The sequence below is a fragment of the Amblyraja radiata genome, chromosome 35 (assembly GCF_010909765.2).
Source record: "Amblyraja radiata isolate CabotCenter1 chromosome 35, sAmbRad1.1.pri, whole genome shotgun sequence".
Lineage (NCBI taxonomy): Eukaryota > Metazoa > Chordata > Chondrichthyes > Rajiformes > Rajidae > Amblyraja > Amblyraja radiata.
The window spans coordinates 18,790,243-18,811,117 of record NC_045990.1 but is presented as its reverse complement, the minus strand read 5'-3'; positions in this window follow the sequence as shown (position 1 = coordinate 18,811,117).

The window sequence follows — 20,875 nt, the reverse complement described above, 5'->3', positions numbered from 1 at the left end:
ACCCACACTCTCACTCACTCTTCACTCACTCTCTCACTACCATTCACTCGCTCTTCGCTCACACTCTCACTCACCCACTCACACTCACTCACCCGCATTCTCTCACTCACTCTCACTCTCACTTAGTCACTCTCATTCACTCAATCTCACCCATTCACTGACTCCCACTCTCTCACTTACCCACTATCACTCACTCTCACTCATTCACTCAGCCACACTCTCACTCTCCCTCACTCACTCTTACACACTCTCACCCACTCACTCTCTCACTCACCCTTCACCCACTCACTCGCTCTCACTCTCACTCACCTGCTCACTCTTCACTCACCCAGTCACACTCACTCACTCACTCTCATTCATTCACTCACACTTTACTCATTCACTCACACTCACCCACTCACTCACCCAATCACTCACTGTCTCACTATCATGCACACTCACTCACTCTCACTGTCATTCACCCACACTCTCACTCACTCACTCAATCACACTCACATTCTTCATTCACTCACTCACACGCTCACTCATAATTTACTCACTGTCACACTCACCCACTCACTCACACTCATTTACCCTCTCACTCTTAATCACCCACTAACTCTCACACCCACTTACAGTCACTCACTCTCACACCCACTCTCATTCACCCACTCACTCTCACTCACCCATCACTCACTCTGACTCACCCATCACTCACTCTCACTCACGCTCATGCACTCACCCACTTCATTCACTCAGTCTCACACATTCAACCACTCACTCTCACTCACTCTCAATCACACACACACACACATTCTCACACTCATTCACTCTCACTCGCCCACTCTCTCACCCACTCTCTCTCACTCTTCACTCGCCCACACACGCACCCACTCATTTCTCACTCATTCTTCACTGACTGACTCACTCACTCACACTTACCCTCTCACTCACTCTCATCCACATGCTCACTCTTCACTCACCCACTCACTCTTCACTCACCCACTCTCTCCCTCTTCACTCACCCACTCACTCTCACTCACTCACTCACTCACACTCACATTCTTCATTCACTCACTCACACGCTCACTCATAATTTACTCACTGTCACACTCACCCACTCACTCACACTCACTTACCCTCTCACTCTTAATCACCCACTAACTCTCACACCCACTGACAGTCACTCACTCTCACACCCACTCTCATTCACCCACTCACTCTCACTCACCCATCACTCACTCTCACTCACCCATCACTCACTCTCACTCACGCTCATGCACTCACCCACTTCATTCACTCAGTCTCACACATTCAACCACTCACTCTCACTCACTCTCATTCACTCTCAATCACACTCACACACACACATTCTCACACTCATTCACTCTCACTCGCCCACTCTCTCACCCACTCTCTCTCACTCTTCACTCGCCCACACACGCACCCACTCATTTCTCACTCATTCTTCACTGACTGACTCACTCACACTTACCCTCTCACTCACTCTGATCCACATGCTCACTCTTCACTCACCCACTCTCTCCCTCTTCACTCACCCACTCACTCTCACTCACCCACTCACACTCACTCACCCACACTGGCACTTACTCTCACTCACACCCACTCACACTCACTCACTCCCACTCACTCATTGTCTCACTCTCATGCACACTCGCTCTCACACTCTCAGTTACTCACTCTCTAACTCACTCTCACATTTTTCACTCATTCACACTCTCACTACTACTCACCTGCTCTTCACTCACTCATTCTCACTCACTCTCACTCACCCACTCACACTCACACACCCACACTCTCACTCATTCTCACTCCCACTCACAATCTTATTCACTCACACTATCTCATTCACTCTCAATCTCACCCATTCACTGACTCTCACTCACTCACCCACTCCCACTCACTCACTCTCACTCATTCACTCACCCACCCACTCTCTCACTCACTCATCCACTCTCATTATCTCACCCACTCTCACTCACTCTCTCACTATCATTCACTCACCCTGTCACTCACCCACTCACTCTTCACTCACCCACTCACTTCACTCACCCACACACTAACACACTCACTCACTCACCCTCACTCTCTCACTCACTCTCTCTTCACTCGCCCACTCACTCTCAGTCACTCACCCACTTATACTTACTCACTCTCATTCATTCACTCACTCTTTACTCACTAACACACACTCGCACTCACCCACTCACTCACGCTCACTCACTTACTCTTATTCACTTACTCACTATCTCATTCACTCTCACTCAATCTCAGTCATTCACTGATTCTCCCTCTCACACCCACTCTCACTCACTCACGCAGCCACACTCACTCTTACTCACTCTCACCCTCTCACTCTACCTCACTCACTCACCCACTCACTGACACCCACTCACTCACTCACTCATTGTCTCACTCTCATGCACACTGTCACACTCTCATTCACCCACTCTCACTCACTCTTCACTCACTCTCTCACTACCATTCGCTCGCTCTTCACTCACTCATTCTCACTCACTCACTCTCACTCACCCACTCACACTCACTCACCCACACTCTCTCACTCACTCTCACTCTCACTTAGTCACTATCTCATTCACTCTCACTCAATCTCACCCATTCACTGACTCCCACTCTCTCACTTACTCACTATCACTCACTCTCACTCATTCACTCAGCCACACTCTCACTCTCCCTCACTCACTCTTACACACTCTCACCCACTCACTCTCTCTCACTCACCCACTCACTCTTCACCCACTCACTCGCTCTCACTCACACTCACTCTCACTCACCTGCTCACTCTTCACTCACCCAGTCACACTCACTCACTCACTCTCATTCATTCACTTTACTCATTCACTCACACTCACCCACTCATTCACCCAATCACTCACTGTCTCACTATCATGCACACTCACTCACTCTCACTGTCATTCACCCACTCACACTCAGTCCCTCACTCACTCACATTCTTCATTCACTCACACGCTCACTCATAATTTACTCACTGTCACACTCACCCACTCACTCACACTCACTTACCCTCTCACTCTTAATCACCCACTAACTCTCACACCCACTTACAGTCACTCACTCTCACACCCACTCTCATTCACCCACTCACTCTCACTCACCTATCACTCACTCTCACTCACGCTCATGCACTCACTCACTCTTCATTCACTCAGTCTCACACATTCAACCACTCACTCTCACTCACTCTCTCATTCACTCTCAATCACACTCACACACACACATTCTCACACTCATTCACTCTCACTCGCCCACTCTCTCTCAGTCTTCACTCGCCCACACACTCACCCACTCATTTATCACTCATTCTTCACTGACAGACTCACTCACACTTACCCTCTCACTCACTCTCATCCACATGCTCTCTTCACTCACCCACTCACTCTTCACTCACCCACTCTCTCCCTCTTCACTCACCCACTCACTCTCACTCACCCACTCACACTCACTCACCCACACTGGCACTTACTCTCACTCACACTGACTCACACTCACTCATTGTCTCACTCTCATGCACACTCGCTCTCACACTCGTAGTTACTCACTCTCACTCACTCTCACATTCTTCACTCATTCACTCTCTCACTACTCACCTGCTCTTCACTCACTCATTCTCACTCACTCTCACTCACCCACTCACACACCCACACTCTCACTCATTCTCACTCCCACTCACAATCTTATTCACTCACACTATCTCATTCACTCTCAATCTCACCCATTCACTGACTCTCACTCACTCACACCCACTCCCACTCACTCACTCTCACTCATTCACTCACCCACCCACTCTTACTCACTCATCCACGCTCATTATCTCACTCATTCTCTCACTACCATTCACTCGCTCTTCACTCACTCATTCTCACTCACTCACCCACTCACACTCACGCACCCACACTCTCTCACTCACTCTCACTCTCACTTAGTCACTCTCATTCACTCTCACTCAATCTCACCCATTCACTGACTCCCACTCTCTCACTTACCCACTATCACTCACTCTCACTCATTCACTCAGCCACACTCTCACTCTCCCTCACTCACTCTTACACACTCTCACCCACTCACTCTCTCTCACTCACCCACTCACTCTTCACCCACTCACTCGCTCTCACTCGCACTCACTCTCACTCACCTGCTCACTCTTCACTCACCCAGTCACACTCACTCACTCTCATTCATTCACTCACTCTTTACTGATTCACTCACACTCACCCACTCACTCACCCAATCACTCACTGTCTCACTATCATGCACACTCACTCACTCTCACTGTCATTCACCCACTCACTCCCACTCACCCACTCACTCACATTCTTCATTCACTCACTCACTCACACGCTCACTCATAATTTACTCACTGTCACACTCACCCACTCACTCACACTCACTTACCCTCTCACTCTTAATCACCCACTAACTCTCACACGCACTTACAGTCACTCACTCTCACACCCACTCTCATTCACCCACTCACTCTCACTCACCTATCACTCACTCTCACTTACACTCTCTCACTCACGCTCATGCACTCACTCACTCTTCATTCACTCAGTCTCACACATTCAACCACTCACTCTCACTCACTCTCTCATTCACTCTCACTCACACTCACACACACACATTCTCACACTCATTCACTCTCCCTCGCCCACTCTCCCACCCAATCTCTCTCACTCTTCACTCGCCCACCCACTAACCCACTCATTTCTCACTCATTCTTCACTGACTCACTCACTCACACTTACCCACTCACTCACTCCCATCCACATGCTCACTCTTCACTCACTCACTCACTCTTCACTCACCCACTCTCTCCCTCTTCACTCACCCACTCACTCTCACTCACCCACTCACACTCACTCACCCACACTGGCACTTACTCTCACTCACACTCACTCACTCCCACTCACTCATTGTCTCACTCTCATGCACACTCGCTCTCACACTCTGTTACTCACTCTCTCACTCACTCTCGCATTCTTCACTCATTCACACTCTCTCACTACTACTCACCTGCTCTTCACTCACTCATTCTCACTCACTCTCACTCACACTCACTCACCCACACTCTCACTCATTCTCACTCCCACTCACAATCTTATTACCTCACTATCTCATTCACTCTCAATCTCACCCATTCACTGACTCTCACTCACTCACCCACTCCCACTCACTCACTCATTCACTCACCCATCCACTCTCTCACTCACTCATCCACTCTCATTATCTCACTCACCCACTCTCACTCACTGTCTCACTATCATTCACTCACCCTGTCACTCACCCACTCACTCTTCACTCACCCACTCACTTCACTCACCCACACACTCACTCACTCACCCTCACTCTCTCACTCACTCTCTCTTCACTCGCCCACTCACTCTCAGTCACTCACCCACTTACACTTACTCTCATTCATTCACTCACTCTTTACTCACTAACACACACTCGCACTCACTCACGCTCACTCACTTACTCTTATTCACTTACTCACTATCTCATTCACTCTCACTCAATCTCAGTCATTCACTGATTCTCCCTCTCACACCCACTCTCACTCACTCACGCAGCCACACTCACTCACTCACTCTTACTCACTCTCACCCTCTCACTCTACCTCACTCACTCACCCACTCACTGACACCCACTCACTCACTCACTCATTCATTGTCTCACTCATACACACTGTCTTACACTCTCATTCACCCACTCTCTCACTCACTCTCTCACTACCATTCACTCGCTCTTCACTCACTCATTCTCACTCACTCTCACTCACCCACTCACACTCACTCACCCACACTCTCTCACTCACTCTCACTTAGTCACTATCTCATTCACTCACTCAATCTCACCCATTCACTGACTCCCACTCTCTCACTTACCCACTATCACTCACTCTCACTCATTCACTCAGCCACACTCTCACTCCCTCACTCACTCTTACACACTCTCACCCACTCACTCTCTCTCACTCACCCACTCACTCTTCACCCACTCACTCGCTCTCACTCGCACTCACTCTCACTCACCTGCTCACTCTTCACTCACCCAGTCACACTCACTCTCATTCATTCACTCACACTTTACTCATTCACTCACACTCACCCAATCACTCACTGTCTCACTATCATGCACACTCATTCACTCTCACTGTCATTCACCCACTCACTCACTCTCACTCACTCACTCACACTCACATTCTTCATTCACTCACTCACACGCTCACTCATAATTTACTCAGTCACACTCACCCACTCACTCACACTCACTTACCCTCTCACTCTTAATCACCCACTAACTCTCACACCCACTTACAGTCACTCACTCTCACACTCACTCTCACTCACCCACTCACTCTCACTTACACTCTCTCACGCTCATGCACTCACTCACTTCATTCACTCAGCCTCACACATTCAACCACTCACTCTCACTCACTCTCTCATTCACTCTCACTCACTCACACACACATTCTCACACTCATTCACTCTCACTCGCCCACTCTCTCTCACTCTTCACTCGCCCACACACTCACCCACTCATTTATCACTCATTCTTCACTGACTGACTCACTCACACTTACCCTCTCACTCACTCTCATCCACATGCTCACTCTTCACTCACCCACTCACTCTTCACTCACCCACTCTCTCCCTCTTCAGTCACCCACTCACTCTCACTCTCACTCACCCACACTGGCACTTACTCTCACTCACACCCACTCCCACTCACTCACTCCCACTCACTGTCTCACTCTCATGCACACTCGCTCTCACACTTAGTTACTCACTCTCTCACTCACTCTCACATTCTTCACTCATTCACACTCTCTCACTACTACTCACCTGCTCTTCACTCACTCATTCTCAGTCACTCTCACTCACCCACTCACACACCCACACTCTCACTCATTCTCACTCCCACTCACAATCTTATTACCTCACACTATCTCATTCTCAATCTCACCCATTCACTGACTCTCACTCACTCACCCACTCACTCTTCACTCACCCACTCACTTCACTCACCCACACACTAACCCACCCACACACTCACTCACTCACCCTCACTCTCTCACTTACTCTCTCTTCACTCGCCCACTCACTCTCAGTCACTCACCCACTTACACTTACTCACTCTCATTCATTCACTCACTCTTTACTCACTAACACACACTCGCACTCACCCACTCACTCACTGCCACTCACTCTTATTCACTTACTCACTATCTTATTCACTCTCACTCAATCTCAGTCATTCACTGATTCTCCCTCTCACACCCTCTCTCACTCACTCACGCAGCCACACTCTCACTCACTCACTCACCCACTCACTGACACCCACTCACTCACTCACTCACTCATTGTCTCACTCTCATACACACTGTCTTACACTCTCATTCACTCACTCTCTCACTACCATTCACTCGCTCTTCACTCACTCATTCTCACTCACACACTCTCACTCACCCACTCACACTCACTCACCCACACTCTCTCACTCACTCTCACTCTCACTTAGTCACTATCTCATTCACTCTCACTCAATCTCACCCATTCACTGACTCCCACTCTCTCACTTACCCACTATCACTCTCACTCATTCACTCAGCCCCACTCTCACTCTCCCTCACTCACTCTTACACACTCTCACCCACTCACTCTCTCTCACTCACCCACTCACTCTTCACCCACTCACTCACTCTCACTCACTCTCACTCACCTGCTCACTCTGCACTCACCCAGTCACACTCACTCTCATTCATTCGCTCACTCTTTACTCATTCACTCCAACTCACCCACTCACTCACCCAATCACTCACTGTCTCACTATCATGCACACTCACTCACTCTCACTGTCATTCACCCACTCACTCCCACGCACTCACTCACTCACATTCTTCATTCACTCACTCACACGCTCACTCATAATTTACTCACTGTCACACTCACTTACCCTCTCACTCTCAATCACCCACTAACTCTCACACCCACTTACAGTCACTCACTCTCACACCCACTCTCATTCACCCACTCACTCTCACTCACCTATCACTCGCTCTCACACTCTCCCACTCACGCTGATGCACTCACTCACTTCATTCACTCAGTCTCACACATTCAACCACTCACTCTCACTCACTCTCACTCACGCTCATGCACTCACTCTTCATTCACTCAGTCTCACATATTCAACTACTCACTCTCACTCACTCTCTCATTCACACTCACTCACACACACACATTCACTCTCACTCGCCCACTCTCTCACCCACTCTCTCTCACTCTTCACTCGCCCACACACTCACCCACTCATTTCTCACTCATTCTTCACTGACTGACTCACTCACACTTACCCTCTCACTCACTCTCATCCACATGCTCACTCTTCACTCACCCACACACTCACTCACTCACCCTCACTCTCTCACTCACTCTCTCTTCACTCGCCCACTCACTCTCAGTCACTCACCCACTTACACTTACTCACTCTCATTCATTCACTCACTCTTTACTCACTAACACACACTCGCACTCACCCACTCACTCACTGCCACTCACTCTTATTCACTTACTCACTATCTCATTCACTCTCAATCAATCTCAGTCATTCACTGATTCTCCCTCTCACATCCACTCTCACTCACTCACGCAGCCACACTCGCACTCATTCTCACTAACTCTTACTCACTCTCACCCTCTCACTCTACCTCACTCACTCACCCACTCACTCACTCACTCACTCATTGTCTCACTCTCATACACACTGTCTTACACTCTCATTCACCCACTCTCTCACTCACTCTCTCACTACCATTCACTCGCTCTTCGCTCACTCATTCTCACTCACTCACCCACACTCTCTCACTCACTCTCACTTAGTCACTATCTCATTCACTCTCACTCAATCTCACCCATTCACTGACTCCCACTCTCTCACTTACCCACTATCACTCACTCTCACTCATTCACTCAGCCACACTCTCACTCTCCCTCACTCACTCTTACACACTCTCACCCACTCACTCTCTCTCACTCACCCACTCACTCTTCACCCACTCACTCGCTCTCACTCGCACTCACTCTCACTCACCTGCTCACTCTTCACTCACCCAGTCACACTCACTCACTCACTCTCATTCATTCACTCCCACTTTACTCATTCACTCACACTCACCCACTCATTCACCCAATCACTCACTGTCTCACTATCATACTCACTCACTCTCACTGTCATTCACTCACTCACTCACTCACTCACTCACTCACACACTCACTCCCTCAATCACACTCACATTCTTCATTCACTCACTCACACGCTCACTCATAATTTACTCACTGTCACACTCACCCACTCACTCACACTCACTTACCCTCTCACTCTTAATCACCCACTAACTCTCACACCCACTTACAGTCACTCACTCTCACACCCACTCTCATTCACCCACTCACTCTCACTCACCTATCACTCACTCTCACTTACACTCTCTCACTCTCACTGACGCTCATGCACTCACTCACTTCATTCACTCAGTCTCACACATTCAACCACTCACTCTCACTCACTCTCTCATTCACTCTCACTCACACTCACACACACACATTCTCACACTCATTCACTCTCACTCGCCCACTCTCTCACCCACTCTCTCTCACTCTTCACTCGCCCACACACTCACCCACTAATTTCTCACTCATTCTTCACTGAGTGACTCACTCACTCACACTTACCCTCTCACTCACTCTCATCCACATGCTCACTCTTCACTCACCCACTCACTCTTCACTCACCCACTCTCTCCCTCTTCACTCACCCACTCACTCTCACTCACCCACTCACACTCACTCACCCACACTGGCACTTACTCTCACTCACACTCACTCACTCCCACTCACTCATTGTCTCACTCTCATGCACACTCGCTCTCACACTCTCAGTTACTCACTCTCACTCACTCTCACATTCTTCACTCATTCACACCTTCTCTCAATACTACTTACCTGCTCACTCTCACTCATTCTCACTCACTCTCACTCACCCACTCACACACCCACACTCTCACTCATTCTCACTCCCACTCACATCTTATTAACTCACACTATCTCATTCACTCTCAATCTCACCCATTCACTGACTCTCACTCACTCACCCACTCCCACTCACTCACTCTCACTCATTCACCCACCCACTCTCACTCACTCATCCACTCTCATTATCTCACTCACCCACTCTCACTCACTGTCTCACTATCATTCACTCACCCTGTCACTCACTCTTCACTCACCCACTCACTTCACTCACCCACACACTAACCCACACACTCACTCACTCACCCTCACTCTCTCACTCACTCACTCTTCACTCGCCCACTCACTCTCAGTCACTCACCCACTTACACTTACTCACTCTCATTCATTCACTCACTCTTTACTCACTAACACACACTCGCACTCACCCACTCACTCATGCTCACTCACTGCCACTCACTTACTCTTATTCACTTACTCACTATCTCATTCACTCTCACTCAATCTCAGTCATTCACTGATTCTCCCTCTCACACCCACTCTCACTCACTCACGCAGCCACACTCACTCACTCACTTACTCACTCACTCTTATTCACTCTCACCCTCTCACTCTACCTCACTCACTCACCCACTCACTGACACCCACTCACTCACTCACTCATTGTCTCACTCTCATACACACTGTCTTACACTCTCATTCACCCACTCTCTCACTCACTCTTCACTCACTCTCTCACTACCATTCACTCGCTCTTCACTCACTCATTCTCACTCACTCACTCTCACTCACCCACTCACACTCACTCACCCACACTCTCTCACTCACTCTCACTTAGTCACTATCTCATTCACTCTCACTCAATCTCACCCATTCACTGACTCCCACTCTCTCACTTACCCACTATCACTCACTCTCACTCATTCACTCAGCCACACTCTCACTCTCCCTCACTCACTCTTACACACTCACCCACTCACTCTCTCTCACTCACCCACTCACTCTTCACCCACTCACTTGCTCTCACTCACACTCACTCTCACTCACCTGCTCACTCTTCACTCACCCAGTCACACTCACTCACTCACTCACTCTCATTCATTCACTCACTCTTTACTCATTCACTCACACTCACCCACTCACTCACCCAATCACTCACTGTCTCACTATCATGCACACTCACTCACTCTCACTGTCATTCACCCACTCACTCACTCACTCACTCACATTCTTCATTCACTCACTCACACGCTCACTCATAATTTACTCACTGTCACACTCACCCACTCACTCACACTCACTCTTAATCACCCACTAACTCTCACACCCACTTACAGTCACTCACTCTCACACCCACTCTCATTCACCCACTCACTCTCACTCACCCATCACTCACTCTCACTCACGCTCATGCACTCACTCACTCTTCATTCACTCAGTCTCATACATTCAACCACTCACTCTCACTCACTCTCTCATTCACTCTCACTCACACTCACACACACACATTCTCACACTCATTCACTCTCACTCGCCCACTCTCTCACCCACTCTCTCTCAGTCTTCACTCGCCCACACACTCACCCACTAATTTCTCACTCTTTCTTCACTGACTGACTCACTCACACTTACCCTCTCACTCACTCTCATCCACATGCTCACTCTTCACTCACCCACTCACTCTTCACTCACCCACTCTCTCCCTCTTCACTCACCCACTCACACTCACTCACCCACACTGGCACTTACTCTCACTCACACCCACTCACACTCACATGCTCACTCTTCACTCACCCACTCACTCTTACGCACTCTGACCCACTCACTCTCTCTCACTCACCCACTCACTCTTCACCCACTCACTCGCTCTCACTCACTGTCTCACTCACTGGCTCACTCTTCACTCACCCAGTCACACTCACTCACTCACCTAGTCACACTCACTCACTCTCATTCATTCACTCACTCTTTACTCATTCACTCAAACTCACCCACTCACTCACTGTCTCACTACCATGCACACTCACTCACTCTCACTGTCATTCACCCACTCACTCCCACTCACTCACATTCTTCATTCACTCACTCACACGCTCACTCATAATTTACTCACTGTCACACTCACCCACTCACTCACACTCACTTACCCTCTCACTCTTAATCACCCACTAACTCTCACACCCACTTACAGTCACTCACTCTCACACCCACTCTCATTCACCCACACTCTCACTCACCCATCACTCACTCTCACTTACACTCTCTCACTCACGCTCATGCACTCATCACTCACTCAGCCTCACACATTCAACCACTCACTCTCACTCACTCTCTCATTCACTCTCACTCACACTTACACACACACATTCTCACACTCACTCACTCTCTCTTCACTCGCCCACACACTCACCCACTCATTCTCTCACTCATTCTTCACTGACTGACTCACTCACACGTACTCTCACTCACTCTCATTCACATGCTCACTCTTCACTCACCCACTCACTCCTCACTCACCCACTCACACGCTCACTCTTCACACCCACTCACTCCTCACACCCACTCACACTCTCACCCACACTCTCACTTACCCACACTGTCAGTCACTCTCACTCACTCCCACACTCAATCTTCACTCACTCACTCTTCACTCACCCACTCTCTCCCTCTTCACTCACCCACTCACTCTCACTCACCCACTCACACTCACTCACCCACACTGTCACTCACTCCCACTCACTCATTGTCTCACTCTCATGCACACTCGCTCACACTCTCATTTACTCACTCTCTCACTCACTCTCACATTCTTCACTCATTCAGTCTCTCACTACTACTCACCTGCTCTTCACTCACACTCTCACTCACCCACTCACACTCACACACCCACACTCTCACTCATTCTCACTCCCACTCACAATGTTATTAACTCACACTATCTCACTCTCAATCTCACCCATTCACTGACTCTCACTCACCCACTCCCACTCACTCACTCTCACTCATTCACTCACCCACCCACTCTCTCACTCACTCATCCACTCTCATTATCTCACTCACCCACTCTCACTCACTGTTTCACGATCATTCATTCACCCTGTCACTCACCCACTCACTCTTCACTCACCCACTCTCACTTCACTCACCCACACACTAACCCACACACTCACTCACTCACCCTCACTCTCTCACTCACTCTCTCTTCACTCGCCCACTCACTCTCAGTCACTCACCCACTTACACTCACTCACTCTCATTAATTCACTCACTCTACTCACTAACACCCACTTGCACTCACTGCCACTCACTTACTCTTATTCACTTACCCACTATCTCATTCACTCTCACTCAATCTCAGCCATTCACTGATTCTCCCTCTCGCACCCACTCTCACTCACTCTTACTCACTCTCACCCTCTCACTCTACCTCACTCACTCACCCACTCACTCCCACTCACTCACTCACTCATTGTCTCACTTTCATACACACTCTCCTACACTCTCATTCACCCACTCACTCACTCTCACACTCACTCTTCACTCACTCTCTCACTACCATTCACTCGCTCTTCACTCACTCATTCTCACTCTCACTCACTCTCACTCACTCACTCACTCACTATCTCATTCACTCTCACTCAATCTCACCCATTCACTGACTCCCACTCTCTCACTTACCCACTATCACTCACTCTCATTCACTCAGCCACACTCTCACTCACCCTCACTCACTCTTACACACTCTCACCCTCTCACTCTCCCTCACTCACCCACTCACTCTTCACCCACTCACTCGTTCTCACTCGCACTCACTGTCTCACTCACCGGCTCACTCTTCACTCACCCAGTCTCAATCACTCTCTGTCACTCACCTAGTCACACTCACTCACTCACTCTCATTCATTCACTCACTCTTTACTCATTCACTCACACTCATCCACTCACTCACCCAATCACTCACTGTCTCACTATTATGCACACTCACTCACTCTCACTGTCATTCACCCACTCACTCACTCTCACTCACATTCTTCATTCACTCACTCACACGCTCACTCACACTCACCCACTCACTCACTCACTTACCCTCTCACTCTTAATCACCCACTAACTCTCACACGCACTTACAGTTACTCACTCTCACACCCACTCTCATTCACCCACTCACTCTCACTCACCCATCACTCACTCTCACACTCTCTCACTCACACACACACATACACACACACACATTCTCACACTCACTCGCCCACTCTCGCACCCACTCTCTCTCACTCTTCACTCGCCCACACACTCACCCACTCATTCTCTCACTCATTCTTCACTGACTCACTCACTCACACTCAGTCTGTCACTCGCTCTCATTCACATACTCACTCTTCACTCACCCACTCACCCGCTCACTCTTCACTCACCCATTCACTCCTCACACCCACACACTCACCCACATTGTCACTTACCCACACTGTCACCCACTCACTCACTCACACTCACCCACACACTCTCACTCGCTGTCAATCACCGCTCACTCATTCTTTCACTCTTCACTCACTCTCACACCCACACACTCACCCACACTGTCACTCACTCTCACACCCACTCACTCTCATTCACTCTCACTCATTCTCATCCACACACTCAATCTCACACTCACCCACTCACTCACTCTCTCTCACACTCTCTCACTCGCACTCTCTCTCACCCATTCACTCACCCACTCACAACCACTCTTCACTCACTCACTGTCACACTCACACTCTCACTCCCTCTCAGTCACCGACTCACTCACTTTTCACTTACTCATTATCTCTTACCCACTCACTCTCACTCACTCACTCTTCACTCTCCCACGCACTCACTCACTCTCTCATGAACTCACACACACTCATTCATTCTCTCTCACTCACACTCTTCACTCACCCTCTCACTCAGTTTCAGTCACTTACACATTTATACACTCTCACCCACTCACTCTTCACTCAATCACTCACAATCACTTCTCTCACTCACGGTCACACTAACCCACTCACACTCACATTCACTCACCCACTCTCATTCACCTATTTACTCTCACACTCACTCTCACTCACCCACAACCACTATTCACTTACTCAAACTCTCACCCACTCGCACGCTCTCGCCCACAATCACTATCTCTCACCCACTATCACTCATTCTCACTCACTCTTCCTGACCCACTCACTCTCACTCACTCACCCACACTCTCACTCACTCTCACTCACCCACTCCCTCGCTCTCGTTCTTCACTCACCCACACACTCACTCACCCTCACTCACTCACTCTCCATTCACCCACACTCACTCTACACCCACTTAGTCTTACTCACTCCCACTCACTCACTGTCTCTCACTCTCATGGCACTCAATCACTTTCACACTCTCACTCACCCACTCATCTCATCTGGGGGACTGGCTCCTTATGGGAAACATTTTCTTGCTTCTCGGAGACTGGCTCCTCCATCTAGGTTTCTCACGTCTGTCTAAAGGTGGCCTATCCCCGGCTTCAGAGGTCTATCCTGGGCTACGGGTCGCTATCCTGGGCTACAGGGCTCCTGGCCTCAAGAGGCGCTGGCATTTACATTACATTACATCTCCCGCTTCAACTTACAGTACATTACATTACATCTCTCACTCACTCACTCTCTCACTCACTCTCATTCACCCACACTCAATCTCACTCACTCACTCCACACCCACGCACTCTTCACTCACCCTCTCACTCTCACTCACTCACTCCTCACCCACTAACTCTTCACTCACTTCTCACCCATTCACTCACTCTTCACCCACTCACTTTTCACCCACTTACTCTCACCCTTCACTCACACCCACACACTCCCTCTCACCGACTCACTAACTTACCCACTCACACTCACTCTCTCACTCAATCTCACCCACTCACTCTCAGTCACCCACATACACACTCTCACTCACCCACTCACTCTCACTCTCAGTCACCTACATATGCAGTCTCACTCACCCACTCTCACTCACTCACTCACCAACGCACTCACTCTCACTCTTCACCCACTCACTCTCTCACTCACTCATTCTCTCACACCCACCCACTCCCTCTCACTCACTCACCCACTCACACTCACTCACTCTCACTCACCCACTAACTCCCACTCACTTACACTCACTCACTCACTCCCACACTCACTCTCACCCACTCATTCTCACCCACACTTTCACTCACCCACTCACTCTCACTTACTCTCACTCACCAACACACTCACTCACTCTTCACCCACTTACTCTTCACCCATTCACTCTCACTCACTTACACTCACTCTCTCACCCACCCTCATTCTCACTCACTCTCACTTATGCACCAACACTCACTCACCCACACACTAACTCTCACTCACTCACTCTCACCCATTCACACATTCCCACTCATCCTCACTCCCCCATCCACTCTCACTCACCCTCACTCACTGTGTTACTCACTCACACTCACTCACTTTCACCCACTCACTCACACTCTCTCACTCAATCACACTCACTCTCTCACTCACTCTCACTTACTCTCACTCACTTTCACCCACTCACTCTCACACTCACTCTCACGCACCCACACTCTCACTCACCCACTCACTCTCACTCACACACTCATTCTCACTCACGCTCACTCTCACACTTTCTCTCACACACTAACTTTCACCTGCTCACTTGCTCACTCACTCACTCATTCACACTAACTCACTCACACTCACTCTCAATGACTCACACTCTTCACTCACTCTTGTTCAATCGCACTCACTCTCTCTCACTCAATCTTCACACTCACTCTCACTCACCCACTCACATTCTCACACTCTCACTCTCACTCACTCACCCATTCACTCTCACACACTCCCTCACTCTCACTCACTCTCTCACTCACTCTTCACACACTCGCTCTTCATTAATTCTTCACTCTCACTCTCTCTCTCTTTCCCACTCACACACTGTCACTCACTCACTATCACACTCTCACACACTCTCTCTCTCAGTAACCATGTGCCTATGATCTCCAGTGAACATGTATTGGAAGGAACTCACAAACAAAGATTTGGAATTCTACTCTTTTTTTCTTCTCTCCCTTCTTAGCTGAAACACCGGTAACTAACATGTTCATCAGACACGTACTGCCCCAAACCACCACCTCAGTGGTCTCAGCATTAAGCACACTAGTGTAAAAAGAAAATGTATCTATGGTATTGGACACAGATGTTAAACACAAATTGCCTGTGGTATCAGTGAAACTTTCTGTATGTATACGTTTGTAAATAGTTTTCAATATTCCTTGTTTTTAATTTGTTTTTTAAGAAAATAGCTACTAAAAATAAGTTTCAATATATCAATTTATTTTTTGAAATAAAATTTTGAGAAATTTAACGCACTAGGCTGTGGCGGCTGTTATTTTTCTGCTCTGCCCATAACCGCTGCTCTCTGCATGTTGTTTATTTGTTGTTCTGAGTTTTGGTTCCATGGTATGGATTAGGTATTGGGAGTACTGCCATCTCTTACACATCACAGATCCTAGCACAAGCCTGATTTCCCAATCTGTTCACGCACTATTTATGGCAACTCCCTTCAATAACATTATCAAGATAGACACAAAGTGCTGGAGTAACTCAATGGACCAGGCAGCATATCTGGAGAAAAATGATGGGTAATTTAGTTTAGTTTAGTGATACAGCACGGAAACCGGCCCCTTCAGCCCACCGAGTCCATGCCGATCAACGATCCCCGCACACCAACGCTATCCTGCACATACTTACTTTACATAAACTTAGTTCCTCCCTGCATTGGGCAGCAAGCTTTGGCCATTCTGTTTGGTTATGTGCGACGTCTTCCACCCTCGATAGGTTAGCATCCCGGGCTTCCAAATCCCAGCAGAATGTTCGCCTCCATGTGAGTTTTGGTCGGCCTCTTTTCCTTCTTCCGTCAGCTCGCCATGTCATTGCTATCTTATGTGCATGTTCTGGTGATATTCTGAGTACGTCCTGCAAATTTCATCCTGCCTGTCCTGGATGAGAGGCTTTGTTGCAGTTTCCCGGTAGATCGCCTCGTTTGTGATGTGGTCTCTGTAGCTAGTCTTCAGGATCTTCCTCAAGCGGCGTTGTTGGGATGCATTCAATTTGTTTTTCATCTCCACATTGATTTTCCATGTCTCAGTGGCACAAAGGGCTGTAGGGAGGACTGCGGACTGTAAGAATTTGACTTTTAGCATCTTGGATATCCCACCACTAGACCATATTGGCTCCATTTGTCTGAAGACTGATGCAGCTTTACCAATTCGGGGTAATTTATAATTTTTACTGAAGCCAATTAAAACCCTAGCATCTTTGGCGTGTAGGAGGAAACCAGAGCACCTGAAGAAATCCCATGAAGGTCACGGGGAGAACGTAAAACTCCGTACAGACAGCGCCCATATGGATCGAACCTGGGTCTCTGGCGCTGTAAGGCAGCAGCTCTACATTTTGGGTCAGGACTCTCCTTCAGAATGCAAATAGAGGGGAGGGAACTGGAGGTAAGATTAGACTAGAAACATAGAAAATGGGTGCAGGAGTTGGCCATTCGACCCTTTGAGCCAGCACCGCCACTTAATATCATTGATGAATCAGTGCCCTGTTCCTGCCTTCTCCCTGTACCCCTTGATTCTGTTAGCCCTAAGAGGTAACTCTAACTCTCTTCAACACACGGACCAGTATAGAACAAATCAGGGCCGGCAACAGATGACCAAGGAAGGTTGGAGCCCATTGTTGGCTGGGGAAGAGGTGATAACGAAGGGATACAATTAACATTATATGCGACCCAAAACATTGCCTATCCATGTTCTCCAGAGATACTGCCCCACTTAGATATTTTGTGTAGACCAGCATCTGCAGTGGAACAATCTGAAGAAGAGCCTCGACCCGAAACGTCACCCATTCCTTCTATCCAGAGATGTTGTGTGACTTGCTGAGTTGCTATAGAACTTTATGTCCAGCATCAGCAGGTCTTTGTTTTCACTTTCTCCCTCCTACCGATTCTGCCCCCACTCCCAACTCCTCCGTCTACGCCGCATCTTCACCCAGAATGACGTGTCCTCGGAGATGTCCTCATTCTTTTGGGAACGGGTGTTCCCCTCTTCGATTATAGACGCGGTTCTCAGCTGGGTCTCTTCTATATCCCGCAGCTCTGCTCTCCCTCTGCACCCCACATTCATAACAAGTTCAGAATCCCCTATGCCCTCACCTTCAACCCTACAAGCTGTCACTCTGCACCCCCCACCTACACCTCCTTTCCCCATTTTGTACCGACATTTGATACAGTAACATTTAAAAGATGTAGGAAGAAACTACAGATGCTAGTTTGCACTGAAGATAGACACAAAAAACAACAGGTCAGACAACATCTCTGGAGAAAAAGATTAGGTGACATTTGTGTCCAGACCCTTCTTCAGACTCAAGTCTGTTGCCATCTGTAAAACATCTGTCATGTTTCAAAGGTAGACTTCCAAAAATATATTGGACATTTGGGCAAAATTCCACAAAGTTTCGTTTTGAGATACAGCATCAAAGCAGGCCCTTCAGCCCACTGAGTCTGCGCCGACCAGAGGTCATACTAATACTATCCCACACACTTGGGACAATTTACCATTTTACCGAAGCCAATTAAGCTACAAACTTGTATGTTTTTGGACAGTGGGAGGAAACCAGAGCCCCCAGAGAAAACCTACTCGGTCACGGGCTGAACGGACAAACGCCGTACCAACAGCACCCGTAGTCAGAATCGAACCTGGGTCTTTGGCGCTGTGAGGCAGCAACTCTACAGCTGTGCCACCCCTGAATGCATCCAACTGTAAATCCTTGGTGTTGCACCTGTTACATAGTTCTCTTGAATGAGCTTTCTAATTACACAGAGTGGCGTTCTCTGTTACAGGATTCTCAGTAGGATTTGCATTGGATTTCTGGCTGCCCATTGTGATGAATCCAGCTGTTTTCCTTGCTGGTTCTGGTTAGACAGATGTTTCCCATAAATGGTTTAATGACCCAAATGAATTGGAGAAGTGAGATTCACAACAAGTCCAGAAATCAGTTTAGTGTTTTGATTAATATGGTCTTTTAAACATGATTATTTGTGGAATGTGTAACTTCTCATGTATGGTCTGTAAACACTTCCTATATTGCGATCTAATTATGCTTCTAAACTGCTAGCCAAACGGTTTAATCATGATGAACACTGAAATGATCAAAAGTGGTTGATGCAAAACGTCACAAAAGTCATGCTACATCTATACTATTACTAAAACTCTCATTTGTGCATAAACGGTGCCCCATATTGCAAGGGTTTTTTGCAAACTTATTCACAGTTCTCCTCTCCTCCAGATTTTGTTCCGATCAGTGGAATATTACAAAAGTTATGAAGGTTTAAAAATCGTGAGATCAGCAGATTGGTCTTCTCGCCTGTCAGTCGCCACTTCCAGCACCCGCTGTCATTTACGAGTTGAATGAAACCCCAGAGGCCGGGCATGAATCCAGACGTTGGGCGTGGGTCAACCCGGATGCCCGAAAGCCATGAATGAGAGTCAAGCAGCCATGAGTGAGTGAAATGTGAGTCTGGAAGTCGTGAGTGAATGAAGTTTGAGTCGAGCCACCGTGAGTCGGTGAGCTGTGAGTCCAGAAGCCATGAATGAAGGAAGCCGTGAGTGAGTGAACTGTGAGTCTGGAAGCCGTGAGTGAATGAACTCTGCATCCGGAAGCCGTGAGTGAGTGAACTGTGAGTCCGGAAGCCGTGAGTGAATG